Here is a 15195-nt window from a genome sequence, read left to right as displayed (position 1 = left end):
GCACCCTCTGCCTTGAAGTTTATGAAACTGAACAGAGCACCTGGCCAGGCCGTTCCCACCCCTCCCTGAGGGGCTCAGGCCAGGCAAGCAGGAAGAAAGGAAGCAAGGGGAGCAGGAAGAAGGAAGGTGAGTAAGATAAAGATAGAGGGGCAGATGGAGAACAGCAGAAGAGGCAGGGCCCCCAGCTGAGATGCTGGCTGGACCCTCGGCCAGGTGCTCTGACCATAGAGGACACGGACTCCTGCCTGCCTCGGGTGCCTCTGGCCAGCTCTGCTCCCCTGCAGTCTGGAGGGTCAGCGAAGTGACTTTCTTGCTATGTATCCCTCCGGTGTGTGGTAGGGTGGGGAGGGTGTGCATCCCTCCCTTTGCTTGTTTATTCGCCTCTTGTCTGCCGCAGTGTGCAGAGAGGATGCCGTCTCCCCAACAGTGTGTGTGTCTAGTGGGAGAAACCACCCTCAAAGTCCATGAATTAAGTAATTGCTTGGTTGGATAGAAACTAGCAAGGAGCTGAAGTAGAGAATGACCAGGAGGATGACTTCAGATGTGGTGCACCTGGGAAAGGTCTCCCATGAGCATTCGGGCAGGAACTCCAAGGACACACAGGCACAGGCCAGGTGAAGTGTGGCAGGAACAGCATGCCAAGCAGAGGGAACAGCATACGCAAACCCACAGAGGGAAAGAGGCTGGTGCAGAGCCCCACCGTGGGAGTACAACAAGCCGGGGGAGAGTGGCCTAGGTGCCAGGAGACCCCGACGCCCTCTGGCATGAACCAGGCTGTCCTCCATCAGGTGCTTGATCACATGGCCTCTCTACCACACTTTCCGAGAACTCCAGTGTGAAGAAAGCAACAGTGAAGACAGTCCCTTTCCATTCCCTTTGGAGAACACAGTGTGTAGGGATTAAACAGTTTGGATCCTGGGCTAATTCACCTGCAGATGCCAGATGTGAGGAGGCTGGGGCTGGGCAAAAAGGTGAGTTCCTGAGAGCTCTGGGGTCTCTGTATGAAACTTCATGCATGCATCACAACCGCAGGAACACTGCAGGGGTCAGCTGCTCACACGCCCCAGCCCCAGACCACGGGATGCACCTGGCACTCCACCCTCCATGGACGACCGAGAGCCTTCAAAGGAACAACATCCTGGCACCAAGCAAAGAGGAGGCAGGATGGTCCCCCCAGGTTATATTCGGAATGAAACACCTTTGGCAGCACCAGCTCAGGTGACACCACCCAAACCTTCTCAATATCGGCTTTCTGGAGCCAGACCCAGGAGCAGAGCAGTGACCACACCCTTTTGGAGCCAGACCCGGGACGGAGCAGTGACCTCACGCTCCAGGAGCCCCAGGCTGGTGGCTCTTCCTTTTCAACCAGCTTTCCACTAAAGAGGGTCTAGTCCTCTAAAAACAAAAACCACTGGACACCAGAGCAAGAGCCACAGAGTCGTGCGGCCCCCTCTGCAATTGAATGTGTGCCAGATTTCTACACTGCCCTCTGCACGGCGTCTCCACATGGCAGGACTCTCTCTTTCAGGCCGCGTGGCGTCACAGCAGGGGTTCGTGGGTTAAATCCGCTGTGACCACATGTCCCCCATGGAGGGTGCAAGGCCAAGGGGCAGAACGATCACAACTGACCCCAGGTTCTGCAGGCGCAGCCCACCAGGCAGCGCTACCTCCACTCATGGGCCAACTCAGGTTTCCCCAGAAGCAGCCTGCATCAAAGGACGGTGCTGGGTGTGCTGCGGGGGTGGCTATGGTCGTAACGGGTGGGGGGTAGGTCTGTGTGGTGGAACTGCTGTGTACCTGACTGTGGCGGTGGTTACATGACTGTGCACTTGTGATAAAATTGTGCAGATGCACATAAAACTGGTGAAATCACATGAGCATGCTGGCCTTCATCAAGCCAACTTCCCAGCTGCGACCCCGGACTGGAGTTCCACAAGATGCTCCATGGGGGAACTGGGTGAAGGGTTGTGACCCTGGACTGGAGTTCGGCAAGATGCTCCATGGGGGAACTGGGTGAAGGGTTGTGACCCTGGACTGGAGTTCAGCAAGATGCTCCATGGGGGAACTGGGTGAAGGGTTGTGACCCTGGACTGGAGTTCGGCAAGATGCTCCGTGGGGGAACTGGGTGAAGGAAGGGCTGTGACCCTGGACTGGAGTTCGGCAAGATGCTCCATGGGGGAACTGGGTGAAGGGCTGTGACCCTGGACTGGAGTTCAGCAAGATGCTCCATGAGGGAACTGGGTGAAGGAAGGGCTGTGACCCTGGACTGGAGTTTGGCAAGATGCTCCGTGGGGGAACTGGGTGAAGGGCTCACAGGGTCTCTCTCTATCATTTCTTACAACTGCATATAAACCTACAATTATGTCCAAATAAAAAGTTTTTTAAAAGGGTCCAGTGCAGTGGCTCACACCTGTAAGCCAGCTACTCCGGAGGCTGAGCAGGGAGGATCACTTGAGCCCAGGAGGTCCAGGCTGCAGTGAGCCATAATCATGCCACTGCACTCCAGCCTGGCTGATAGAGGGAGACTGTCCCCCCCAAAAAAAAAACGTTAAGAATTTTTTAAATTATTCGGGAACAGGTGGTGTTTGCTTACATGAGTAAGTTCTTTAGTGGTGATTTGTGAGATTTTGGTGCACCCGTCACCCAAGCAGTACACACTGCACCCAGTTCGTAGTATTTCACCTCCCACCCGCTTCCTACCCCTTACCCCTGAGTCCCCAAAGTCCATTGTGTCATCCTTATAGCTTAGCTCCCACTTATGAGTGAGAACACATGATGTTTGGTGTTCCATTCCTGAGTTACTTACCTTAGAATCATAGTCTCCAGTCCCATCCAGGTCGCTGGGGATGCCATTAATTTAAATAACAACAACAACAACAACAAATCTCTAGGTTGCAAAGATTTCAATAAATATGTTCCTAATTAGAAATGTTCTCTAAAGAAACCGGGCTGGATGGCATCACAAGGAAGGCGTGCACCCCACATTCCTTCCATCTGCCTCATTTTCCACCCATAGGAAAATAATTTATATGTCTCTTTTGAGACAGAGACTGTCTCAAAAGTGATGATTCCTGATGGATCTGAACACCCAGCCTGTGGTCCTCAGGATAACTCTGCCCCAAAAAATGTGTCCATGTCTCAACCCTGAAAGGAAGGAATATATTATTTTATGGGGCAAAGGGGGCTTTGCAGAGGGGATTAAATTGAAGGTTTTGAGACAGGAAGAGTCCCCTGGGCTTGCTGGATGGGTCCTTGGCATTGTAAGGGGCCTTATGCCAGAGAGGCAGGAGGGTCAGGGCAGGAGAGAGGCTGGCCTTGAAGATGCAGGGAGCGGCTGTGAGCCAAGGCACAGGGTGGCCTGTGGAAGCCAGAGAAAGTGAGGGAACTAATCCTCCCTGGAGCCTCCGGAAGGAACCAGCCCTGCCAATACCTTGATTTTAGCCCAGTAAGACCCATTTCAGACTTCTGACTCCCAGAACTATCAAAGAATAAATGAGTGTTTTTTTAAGTTTGTGATCATTTGTTGCAGCAGTAAAAGGCAGCTGGTACCTTCACTTTACTCCATTATTTAAAAGTCTCCTTTCTGACACTTTTTAAGTGGTTCATGTTAGCAGTCAGAACCCTGGGAATTATCTGAAGCCATTTTGCTTAGAGTTCACTAGATTTTTTTTCCCTAGCCACAATTATGCCACTGTTAAGTCTTTAAAAAAAAAAAATTTCTACCATGCTCATCAATATTCTAAGGAGGTAGATTAATCTTTGTAAATTTCACAGTAACAGGCAGGTCTCAGTGATGAAAGTCATTTAAATTAAATTATTTATGCAGATATATGAAACCAAATGAATTTCACGGCAGCAATACTAGAAGCTAGAGATGTGGGCAGCGTGGGGCACATGGATGCTCAGAAAGCGAGCCAGCGGCCCCACACCCCTCGGGGATGGTGGGTTAGACTGCGGGAGGTGTCAGAGGCAAACCCCCAGCCCACATCATACATCCTGGGCCAAGCTAGTGGTGTCTCCTACCTGCAGTGAGCACAGAGCGAGACCCTGTCTCAAAAAAAAAAGTTTAAGAAAAGAAACTCTAGGTCACACAGATTTCAAAATTCAACAAGAATCAATCAATATTTCTGACCTCTACCCATGTGGGTAAAGTCATCAGGTTGGGAGTAACCACGTGGACAGTCCACGAGCGGAAACACCCACAGCAAGGCTGTCGAGTTCTCAGTGCTCCAGGCGGCCTCTCGGGACTTCTTTCAGAGTTGAAAGTCATGTTGCATGAGCAAGACTTCCCAAAAGAGTCTGCAAAGTTGTCCTTTTCGCCAGACTGGAAGGGTTGAATGGGTCCATTCTATGGCCTTGGACATGTCCGGTATTTTGCTGGAGAGAGACAGAAGAGTGGCGATGGTGTGCACAGGAGCGTGTGCGCCCTACCACGCCCATCTCCAGCGTCCAGGAAGCCCCTTTGCCAGGCAGCAGAGGGTGCAGGGACTGGGGCCAGGACTCAGGATGAAAGGAACACAGCCCCTGCCCTCGAGGCCTCCTACAGAGAGGAGACCAGATGCTAGGGTATGAAGCCCAAAGAAATTCACGATGGAGGAAAGTCTGAGCTACGAGGGACACAGCCATCTCCACAGACAGTCAGCGGGGACGAGGTCACCCTTCCCAGAGCCAGAGCAGCTGGGGTCGTCAGGAGAAACCAGCAGGCCTTGGTCAGAGAAGGGGAGATAGGGATCTAGAAAAATTCTTCCAGCTCAGGACTGCCTGCAGGTGCAGGGCCCAGAAGTGGCAAGAAATGATAAACGGTCCATCATGGCCAGAGGCACAGCAGCCGGGCACTGGAGAGGAGGCTGGAGCAGCCACGTGGAGCCCACAGACCCCAAACAGGTCTTCCCAGGAACAAGGAGCTGGTAACGTGGATCTGCAAGCTCAGATCTGCACAGAAATGGGCCTTCTCCACCCAGGCTTCCAAGCTTATTTGAAGTACTAATCTCCATTTCCCTTGATGAAAGGACCGAGCTCGGGCCTTCTCCAAATCAACCCTCATATATCCTCCCTTTGCGCCCAGCCAGAAGGGAAGATCAGGCTTCAGTCTGAGGCAAATGAACACAGCCAATACATAGTGATCCAGAGACTACTCTGTGCAGGTGAGAGTAGGGCAGCGGGTGGGGCCCCCAGGGCGAGGTCAGCGCGGTGCCTGGGCTGGCAATGGCTCCTATCACGCAGGTGGAGGGAGCGGCCAGCAAAGTGGAGCCCAGGGGAACTGCCAGATAGGGAGTCTGCCTGCACCCCCTCAGCAGACGCATCCCCCAGATAGGGAGCCACCTGCACTGCTGGGCAGGGCAGGAGCTGAAGGAGTCAAGCCCCCGCGTCACTCAGCTCCCTCCCTTTCTCCCTACTGAGCCCAACAAGGCCACTGAGGTCTTGCCTGTGGTGGCTTTAGCCCAGACAGCTCAGCCTCCAGGGTGAAGAGGGGAGCCATGGGTTGGGAGAGAACCCTCGGGCCACGGGTGGACAGTGGCTAGACTGGTGGCTGCCTGGGAGGCTCCTCTGCTAGCAGTGGGAGGCAAGTGGCCCACAGGTGCCATCTGTCATTTGCACCCAAAGGACTGCCCAGGAAGCGAGAGTGTGTGCCCCAGAGACCTGTGCAGGCCAGACGAAGCCCCGAGAGGCCAGTGAGGACCTCCTGAGGAGGAGGAAGTATGAGTAGGGTATTCCCGCCCAGGGCTCTGGCAGAGCTCAGAGGGCAACGTGGGAGGCAACTTGTGTTTTAGCCGAGTTCTCTTCACGGGGCTGGTAAGGAAGGGATTCCCACCTAGGGCTCGAGGGATGGCCAGACACAGGGTGCCCAGCACTTGACAGACGAGGGGGCAGCAATTTCTCAGTCCCACGGGCTCACCACCCAGGGGAGGAAACCTCAGGCCACACAGGGTCACGGGGAGGAAGCTCTCAGGACAGAGTGAGCTGCAGGGCTGCGGGGGTGGATGGTGCAGGAACAAGAAGGTGGTGCCCGTGGGCCCTGTGGAGGGATGGAGTGAGCTGCTGTGAATCACCCTGTGGACCAGCAGGGAGCCGGAGCCTTTGATCAGGGATGACAGGCTGGGCTGTGTGGCTGAGGGCCCCTGTCCTCAGGAGCAGAGGGAGAGGGGAGCCAGCAGTGAGGTCCCCCTACTCCTGTGTCCCCAGACACGAACGCAGCACACATGGCATCAAGGGCCTTCACTTGCCCCCTGTTGCTCCTTGGCCTCTTCCTTCAGCAGCTTTCCTGCCTTTCCTAGACCACTTCCACCATCAGACCCCACCCACAGACCACGTGCCAGGTTTCCAGTCCCATTCCGCAAGCTTAGGGGACACAGTCGATCAGACCTGCTCGGCTGAGCTGAAGCCACTCTAAGGTAGCCTCCCTGGATTTTATTCAGTTTCTCCAGACACATTCCAGGGAGAAAAGAAACACACAATGTTAATGACACTAGAAAAACAAAATCAAACAGTGGACGTTGTGATTACATCAGCATGTCAAACATTAGAAAACAGCTGTGTTCTTCACCCTGTGCTAGATATCAGAATTCAGGTTACTGGTGTGTGTGCACATAGGGCTGGAACCCTTAATGAAAGATTCCAACACTTTGGGGCAGAGATTCCCCTCTAGTCTTATTACGAGGCAGCCCCGAAGTGTGTACGGAGAGCCAGCCGCGTCCCTTTGTACTTGCTGGGAATGTTTTAGTGGGACGTTTCCTCCAGCACCCGCTCTGCATGACTCTGACTCGGGAGACAGAGACCCAGAGTTCTCAGAACTGGAGGGTAACTTTCAACGATTCCATTGGAACTTGCGATCCTTTGAGTTTTTAATCATTTGAAGCTCATCTTTTTTGAAATGTCTGAATGTATGAATGTGTTCCCTGAAAGAATAAATTCTATAAATAGTCACAAAAATAGTTTACTTTAAGGTAAATAACTATACAATGTATTCCACAAATGAAGTCACTGAATTTAACATCCTTTTTGGTTCTATTTTTAATATTAGTATGGATTTTTTTTAATCAGTGGAGAAACATGAACTATGCATCAGAGCTGCCAGCTCTCTGGATGGCTTCCTACGCCCAGTTCAGCGTTCCAATCCTCTCCCCAGGTGACTGGCCCCTCAAGCAAATAAAAATAGGTCTGATCCTAAAGCAAACAGAAAGCATCGATCTCTTTGAGTAGGTGTCACAGAAGGTTTTCTTAAAGATGTTTCTTTGCACATCCCCTGATGGCCGGTTTGTAAGGCAAGTTGCTCCCAAATAAAAATGTCCACTGATACAGTGGAAGCTTGACCAGGAAGCTGAGCCCACTGGGGGCATCACTAGGCTCCACTGCAGCCTCTCCTGATGGCTCTGCAGACAGGGCTCCCGGCCCCAGCCTGTGCTGGGCCTCCAGGACAAGTTCCGGAGACATCTCGTTGCTCTTCCAGCATGGCAGCCCAACTTGAAGCATGCACGGGTGTGGCTGCCTTTTTCTATTCACTGGGTATCCACGATGCTCTATGAAGCACAGCTCTAAGGACCAGGACCCAGTGCTCTATGTGCACCTCCCCCTCCTGCCCTTGCTCCTCCATCGGAACAGGAGGGAAGGGCATCCTCTCCCCTCCATTCATGTGCCAGACACATGAGCTCCCAGGCCTGCAGGTTTCCTCAGCTGCAGCAGGAGGAGACAGAATCCCCAAGTCACAGGCTTCTTCCCACATCCTGTTTTTCTTCTGCAGGCACAAGTTATGCTTACTAACAAAAAAATGTCCCTCCATTCCATTTCTGCATAACCTACAAAAGCATTTCCCACAGAAGTAGCTGAATTCTGCCTACTCCAGGAATACGTGTTTGCATTTAAACTGTAACCAGGACAGGAGTAGGGAAATGCACTTGGAGGTGAAGTGATGAAGTCAGGGGCTTTTTTTTTTTTTTTATTTTACTTTAAGTTCTAGGGTACGTGTGCACAACGTTCAGGTTTGATACATAGATATACATGTGCCATGTTGGTTTGCTGCACCCATCAACTCATCATTTACATTAGGTATTTCTCCTAACGCTATCCCTCCCCCAGGCCCCCACCCCTCAATAGGCACCTGAATGACTACTGGGTAAATAATGAAATGAAGGCAAAAATAAAGATGTTCTTTGAAACCAATGAGAACAAAGACACAATGTACCAGAATCTCTGGGACACATTTAAAGCAGTGTGTAGAGGGAAATTTATAGCACTAAATGCCCACAAGAGAAAGCAGTAAAGATCTAGATTCGACACCCTAACATCACAATTAAAAGAACTAGAGAAGCAAGAGCAAACACATTCAAAAGCTAGCAGAAGGCAAGAAATAACTAACATCAGGGTAGAACTGAAAGAGACAGAGACATGAAAAACCCTTCACAAAATCAATGAATCCAGGAGCTGGTTTTTTGAAAAGATCAACAAAATTGATAGACCGTTAGCTGAATGCAGCACACTGATAGGTCTTGACTCTTTATCCAATTTGCCAGTCTGTATCTTTTAATTCGGGCATTTAGTCCATTTACATTTAAGGTTAATATTATTATGTGTGAATTTGATCCTGTCATTCTGATGTTTGCTGGTTATCTTGCCTGTTAATTGACGTAGTTTCTTCATAGCATCGATGGTCTTTACAATTTGGCATGTTTTTGCAGTGGCTGGTACCAGTTCTTTCTTTCCACATTTAGTACTTCCTTTAGGAGTGTTTGTAAGAAAGGTCTGGTGGTGACAAAATCTCTCAGCATTTGCTTGTCTGTAAAGGATTTTAGTTCTCCCTCACTTATGAAGCTTAGTTTGGCTGGAGATGAAATTCTGGTTTGGAAATTCTTTTCTTTAAGAATGTTGAGGCCGGGCGCGGTGGCTCAAGCCTGTAATCCCAGCACTTTGGGAGGCCGAGACGGGCAGATCACGAGGTCAGGAGATCAAGACCATCCTGGCTAACATGGTGAAACCCCGTCTCTACTAAAAAATACAAAAAACTAGCCGGGCGAGGGGGCGGCTGCCTGTAGTCCCAGCTACTTGGGAGGCTGAGGCAGGAGAATGGCGTGAACCCGGGAGGCGGAGCTTGCAGTGAGCTGAGATCCGGCCACTGCACTCCAGCCCGGGTGACAGAGCGAGACTCCGTCTCTAAAAAAAAAAAAAAAAAAAAGAATGTTGAATATTGGCCCCCACTCTCTTCTGGTTTGTGGGGTTTCTGCTGAGAGGTCTGCTGTTAGTCTGATGGGCTTCCCTTTGTGGGTAACCCGACCTTTCTCTCCACTGCCCCTTAACACTTTTTCCTTCATTTCGACCTTGGTGAATCTGACAATTATGTGTCTTGGGGTTGCTCTTCTCGAGGAGTATCTTTGTGGTGTTCTCTATTTCCTGAATTTGAATGTTGGCCTCCCTTGCTAGGTTGGGGAAGTTCTCCTGGATAACATCCTAAAGAGTGTTCTCCAACTTGGTTCCCCATCACTTTCAGGTACACCAATCAAACGTAGATTTGGTCTTTTCACATAGTCCCATATGTCTTGGAGACTTTGTTCATTTCTTTTTACTCTTTCTTCGCTAAACTCTTCTCACTTTATTTCATTAATTTGATCTTCAATCACTGATACCCTTTCCTCCATTTGATCAAATCGGCTGTTGAAGCTTGTGCATGCATCACGAAGTTTTCATGCCATGGTTTTCAGCTCCATCAGGTCACTTAAGGTCTTCTCTACACTGTTTATTCTAGTTAGCCATTCGTCTAATCTTTTTTCAAGGTTTTTAGCTTCTTTGCGATGGGTTCGAATATCCTCCTTTAGTTTGCAGAAGTTTGTTGTTACCAACCTCCTGAAGCCTACTTCTGTCAACTCATGAAAGTCATTCTCCATCCAGCTTTGTTCCATTGCTGGTGAGGAGCTGCAATCCTTTGAAGGAGAAGAGGTGCTCTGATTTGTAGAATTTTCCGTTTTTCTGCTCTCGTTTCTCCCTATCTTTGTGGTTTTGTCTACCTTTGGACTGTGATGTTGGTGACCTACAGATGGGGTTTTGGTGTAGATGACCTTTTTGTTGATGTTGATACTATTCCTTTTTGTATGTTAATTTTCCTTCTGACAGTCAGGTCCCTAAGCTGCAGGTCTGTTGAAGTTTTCTGGAGTTCCATTCCAGACCATGTTTGCCTGGGTATCACCATCTGAGGCTGCAGAACAGCAAATTTTGCAGAACAGCAAATATTGCTGCCTGATCCTTCCTCTGGAAGCATCATCCCAGACAGGCAGCCACCTATACGAGGTGTCTGTCAGCCCCTACTGGGAGGTGTCTCCCAGCTGCCTACACAGGGATCAGGGACCCACTTGGAGAGGCAGTCTGTCCATTCTCAGAGCTCAAATGCCATGCTGGGAAAACCACTGCTCTCTTCAGAGCTGTCAGACAGAGACATTTAAGTCTGCAGAGGCTGTCTGCTGCCTTTTGTTCAGCTATGCCCTGCCCATGAGGTGGAGTTTAGAGGCAGCAGGTCTTGTTGAGTTGCTGTGGGCTCTGCCCAATTCGAGCTTCCTGACCACTTTGTTTACCTACTCAAGGCTCAGCAATGGCAAATGCCCCTCCCCCAGCCAGGCTGCCACCTTGCAAGTCGATCTCAGACTGCCGCGCCAGCAGTGAGCAAGGCTCCATGGGTGTGGGACCCACCGAGCCAGGCGGAGGAGAGAATCACCCTGTCTGCTGGTTGCTAAGACCTTAGGAAAAGCACAGTATTTGGGGGGAGTGCCCCGTTTTTCCAGGTAGTCTGTCACGGCTTCCCTTGGCTAGGAAAGGGAAATCCCCCGACCCCTTGTGCTTCTCAGGTGAGGTGATGCCCCATCCTGCTTCACTCACCTTCCATGGGCTGCACCCACTGTCCAACCAGTCCCAATGAGATGAACCATGTACCTCAGTTGGAAACGCAGAAATCACCCGTCTTCTGCATCGTTCTCTCTGGGAGCTGCAAACTGGAGCTGTTCCTATTCGCAGCCATCTTGGATGTTAAGTATGGGGCCGTATTTAGCCTAAAATTACCTGCAATGCTTACTGCCCCATATTTAGCCTAAAATTACCTACAACACTTACTGCCTTTCATAAAAATCCTATGTGGCACATCTGCACCAAAACCCACAGGCAGATGTTTATGCAGACCTTCTCATAGCTGCCAAAACTTGGAAGCAACTGAGATGCCCTACAGTGGGTGAACAGATAAATGAACTGTGGTATATCCCAATATTGGAAGATTATTCCACACTAACAAGAAATGAGCTCTCTGCCTGTGGCTCACACCTGTAATTCCGACACTTTGGGAGGCTGAGGCAGGAGGGCTGCTTGAGCCCAGAAGTTCAAGACCAGCCTGGACAAAAAAGTGAGACCCCGCCTCTGACAGAAAATGTTTAAAAGTCAGCCAAGTGTGATGTCATTGTTGTAAGTAAAATGTTTATATAGAAACAGAATACTTGTTTTTTGGTACTGCAACATACACCTGTCATCTCAACTACTTGGGAGGTTGAGTTGGGAGGATCACTTGAGCCCAGGAGTTTGAGGCTGCAGTGAGCTATGGTTGTGACACTGCACTCTGGCCTGGGCGACAGAGCAAGACCCTATCTCTAAGAATAAGTAAATAAATAAATGAGATGTCAAGCTATGCAAAGGCATGGAGGAAACTTAAGTGCATATTACTAAGCAAAAGAAGCCGATCTGAAATGGCTACAGACTGTAGGATTCCAATTCTGTGACATTCTCTAAAAGGCAAAATTATGGTGATAGATAGCAAAACATCTGTGGGTTTCAGGAGTTGAGGGGAGGAAGGGATGGTAGTTGGAGCACAGAGGATTTGGGGGTCCATGGAAGCTGCTCTGTGTGGTGGACACATTTGTCCGAACCCACGGAGCACCCAACAGCAAGAGTGGACCCCAGTGTGAACTGTGGACTGTGGGTGAGGCTGGGTCAATGTGAGTTCATAGTTACATCAAATGGCCCCCTGTGGGTGGGGATGTTGACAACACCAGGCCGTGCCTCTGTCTGGCAGGACCTGACAATGCCAGGCTGTGCATCTGTGCGGCAGGACCTGACCATGCCAGGCTGTGCATCTGTGTGGCAGGACCTGACCATGCCAGGCTGTGCATCTGTGTGGCAGGACCTGACCATGCCAGGCTATGCATCTGTGTGGCAGGACCTGACAATGCCAGGCTGTGCATCTGTGCAGCAGGACCTGTGTAGGAAATCGCTGTGCCTGCCTCCAATTTCCCCAGAACTGTCCTAAAAATAAAGTCTATGTACCAAATAATCCTATCAGGGGATGTCAGGTGATCACTGCAATGGTGTCCCACCCCCTCACCCGGATCACTGTGGTGATGTCCCACCCCCTCGCCCGGTGGCTGCTGGTGCATGGGCAGACCTGGGAACTCACAGCCACAAACCCAGGTGTGCTCAGAGTGTGGAATTACTTTACTTTCCTACTTTAAGTTACGTCTGGCTCAGAGCCCCACCCTACCAGGCTGGCTGAAGAGTCAACCTCAGCCATTATCAGGGATTTCCCATCTGCTGTCCTACAAATGAGAGGGGATAGAGAGGCCCACCCAGCCCTCCTCCCAGTAGGTGCCCCAGAGATGCCTGCTGTCAGAGCGTGAATGGCCCTGGGAAGCCTGTGGCTCTGGGACACCAGACCAGCCCGGCCCCAGCATCCCTGTGCCCTGTGGAGGGTGGCGGCCCTGGCCCAGGTTGATCACACATCTGTCCTTGCATTCTCCTGGGTGCTGAAGCCTCCAGGTGTCTGGCGAGCAAGCAAGCGGCTTCGGGGCAGGTGCAGCTTCTCCAGAGAATGGTCTGTCAGTTTCCTGTAGGAGAAACACACACTTCGCACATGAGGCAGCAACCCCACTCCTGGAGATTCCTTCCGGAGAAGTGAAGGCCCATTTTCCCAGGAAACTGCATGAGGGCTCACAGCAGCACAGCTCACGACGGCCAAAGTGGAAGCAACCCAAAGCCCTCCCCAGGTGAATGGATGGACAAATTGAGGTGCCTCTGCATGAGGACACCACTGGCAATCAAGGGGAACCTGTGTGGACACATGCATCACCTCAGATGGACCTGGAAGCCGGCCCGTGGAATGAGACCCTGCAGGGCGTCATTTACATGACATTCTCAAAAAGTCTGAGTTGTAGTGTGGAAAACACCTTGGTGGTGTCCAGGAAGAGTGTGACTGCACAGGCTCAGTATAGCGCACAGGCTCAGTACAGCGCACAGGCTCAGTACAGCATGCAGGCTCAGTACACTGTGCAGGCTCAGTACAGCGCACAGGCTCAGTACACTGTGCAGGCTCAGTATGGCGCACAGGCTCAGTACAGCGCACAGGCTCAGTACAGCACACAGGCTCAGTACACTGCACAGGCTCAGTATAGCGCACAGGCTCAGTACAGCGCACAGGCTCAGTGCACTGCACAGGGTCAGTACAGTGCACAGGCTCAGTACACTGCACAGGCTCAGTACACTGCACAGGCTCAGTACAGCATGCAGGCTCAGTACACTGTGCAGGCTCAGTACAGCACACAGGCTCAGTGTGGGATAAGTTGGATTTTTTGATCTGGGGAGGACAAATCTCAACTCCTCCTGCCCAGCACGCAGCTGTCTTTACAAATAGCACCATGAGACCATGTGTCTGTGTGTAGATGAGAATCATTCTGCAGAGAAGATTACCATAAGAAAAGCTGCAACCTCTGGCAAAAGTGAATTGTTCATGGAAGCTGGGATCACAGGCATCCTAACATCCTGGAGGCAGAATTTGCAGTGGGTGGAAAAATAACCAACCTGAGTGTACAACAGGAGACACAGGCCACGAGTGGTGCATTTCCTGCCCTGGAACTATACACAGCCAGTGAATTCAGTGAGGCAGAGCCACAGACAGGTCTCAGAAACAACACCAGCACAGAGAGACACAGACGGCATGCATGGGTCTCAGAAACAGAGTGGACACTGAGCAAAAGAAGCCAGTTGTAGGATGATGGGCATATAAACTTCAGAAAAAATGCTAAACAAATCTCCATGCTGTTTATGAATACACACACATTATTTACAGTGTTTGTACCTGTGCATGGGAATAACGGGGGCCAAATTCAGAATCTGGGCTCCTCTGCGGGGAGGGTGGGCTTCGTGCGGACTTCAGGGTCACTGGTCAGGCTCCACTTCTGACGCCCAGCCGGGGGCATGTAGGTGTTTGGCACAGTATTCTGTATGTTTATATACTTTAAATATTTCATAAGTTAAAAGACCAAAGAGCAGAACAATATAAATAATACACTACCATTTACCCATCTGAGCTAAAAGGATACGCACACACAGAAAAATACTTACATGTGTCTGGAATTTCAGGCGGGAAGTGGGGCCAGAGCAGACACGTGAATGTGAATGAGGTACGGTCTCCACTTTTCACTGTGTGCCTTCTGATGCTGTTCAGGTGTGTGTTACTGCGTGCACACATCATACATTCAATTTTTTAAAGATTTAATACTATTAAAAGAATATTGTGAAAGCAGGGAAACCCTCACTTGCCTCCACCTGCCAGGTCTCACCTCTCGAGGGTGGCTGTGCCACCCTCCCCACACACCTTCCTGGAGCCTCCACGTCTCTCCTCTATCACACCATGGTGTTGTTACCCTCTGACTTCAGTGTTGCATCCCTAAAACCGTGAGTCTCAGGGCCCAGTCCAGAGAGCGGAAGGCACCCCAGCTATTTTAACAGAGAGAATTTAACACAGGGGATTGGTTCAACAGTGTCAGAGGGCTGAAGACAGAGACACGAGTGGGGGTCCCCACTGAGCCCCCCTCTTCCTCGCCGCCCTCACCCCCAGCTCCACAGTATGGTCCCTCCCTGTCCTCCTCTTCTCAGACCTGCCATGTGTGTCAGCGACCCCAGGAGGCCTCGGACTCCTGCTTGCTCCCCTCCCAGGCACTTGGGCCACACTCCTGGGTGGACTCTTCCTCGCTCCTTCCTAGGATCCTGAACACTGGCTCCGGCTGCCATGACAGCACCACAGACCGGGTGGCTTAAACAACAGGACTTTATGTCCTCACAGCTCTGGAGGCCGGAGGTCCAAGATCAAGATATGGGCAGGACTGGCTCCTCCCAAGGCCCCTGTCCTGGGCCTATAGACAGCATCTCCTCCCTGTGTCCTTACAGCGCCTTTTCTTTGTGCAT

General features: G+C 51.0%; 1 long non-coding RNA gene across 1 annotated transcript; it reads right to left on the bottom strand.

Moving 5' to 3' along the window:
* Positions 1 to 12528: 12528 nt before the first annotated feature.
* On the bottom strand, positions 12529 to 14983 carry LOC117082747. Its single transcript, XR_004436756.1, has 3 exons — positions 14889 to 14983; positions 14571 to 14727; positions 12529 to 12839 (listed from the first exon to the last, which is right to left on the bottom strand). It is a non-coding gene; the product is annotated as an uncharacterized LOC117082747 (long non-coding RNA).
* Between the last annotated feature and the right edge of the window lie 212 nt (positions 14984 to 15195).

Source organism: Trachypithecus francoisi, unplaced genomic scaffold (genome assembly GCF_009764315.1).
Source record: "Trachypithecus francoisi isolate TF-2019V2 unplaced genomic scaffold, Tfra_2.0 Lachesis_group9, whole genome shotgun sequence".
Taxonomy (NCBI): Eukaryota; Metazoa; Chordata; class Mammalia; order Primates; family Cercopithecidae; genus Trachypithecus; species Trachypithecus francoisi.
The sequence above is the reverse complement of the archived record's forward strand: the minus strand, read 5'-3'. Positions and strand labels throughout refer to the sequence as shown.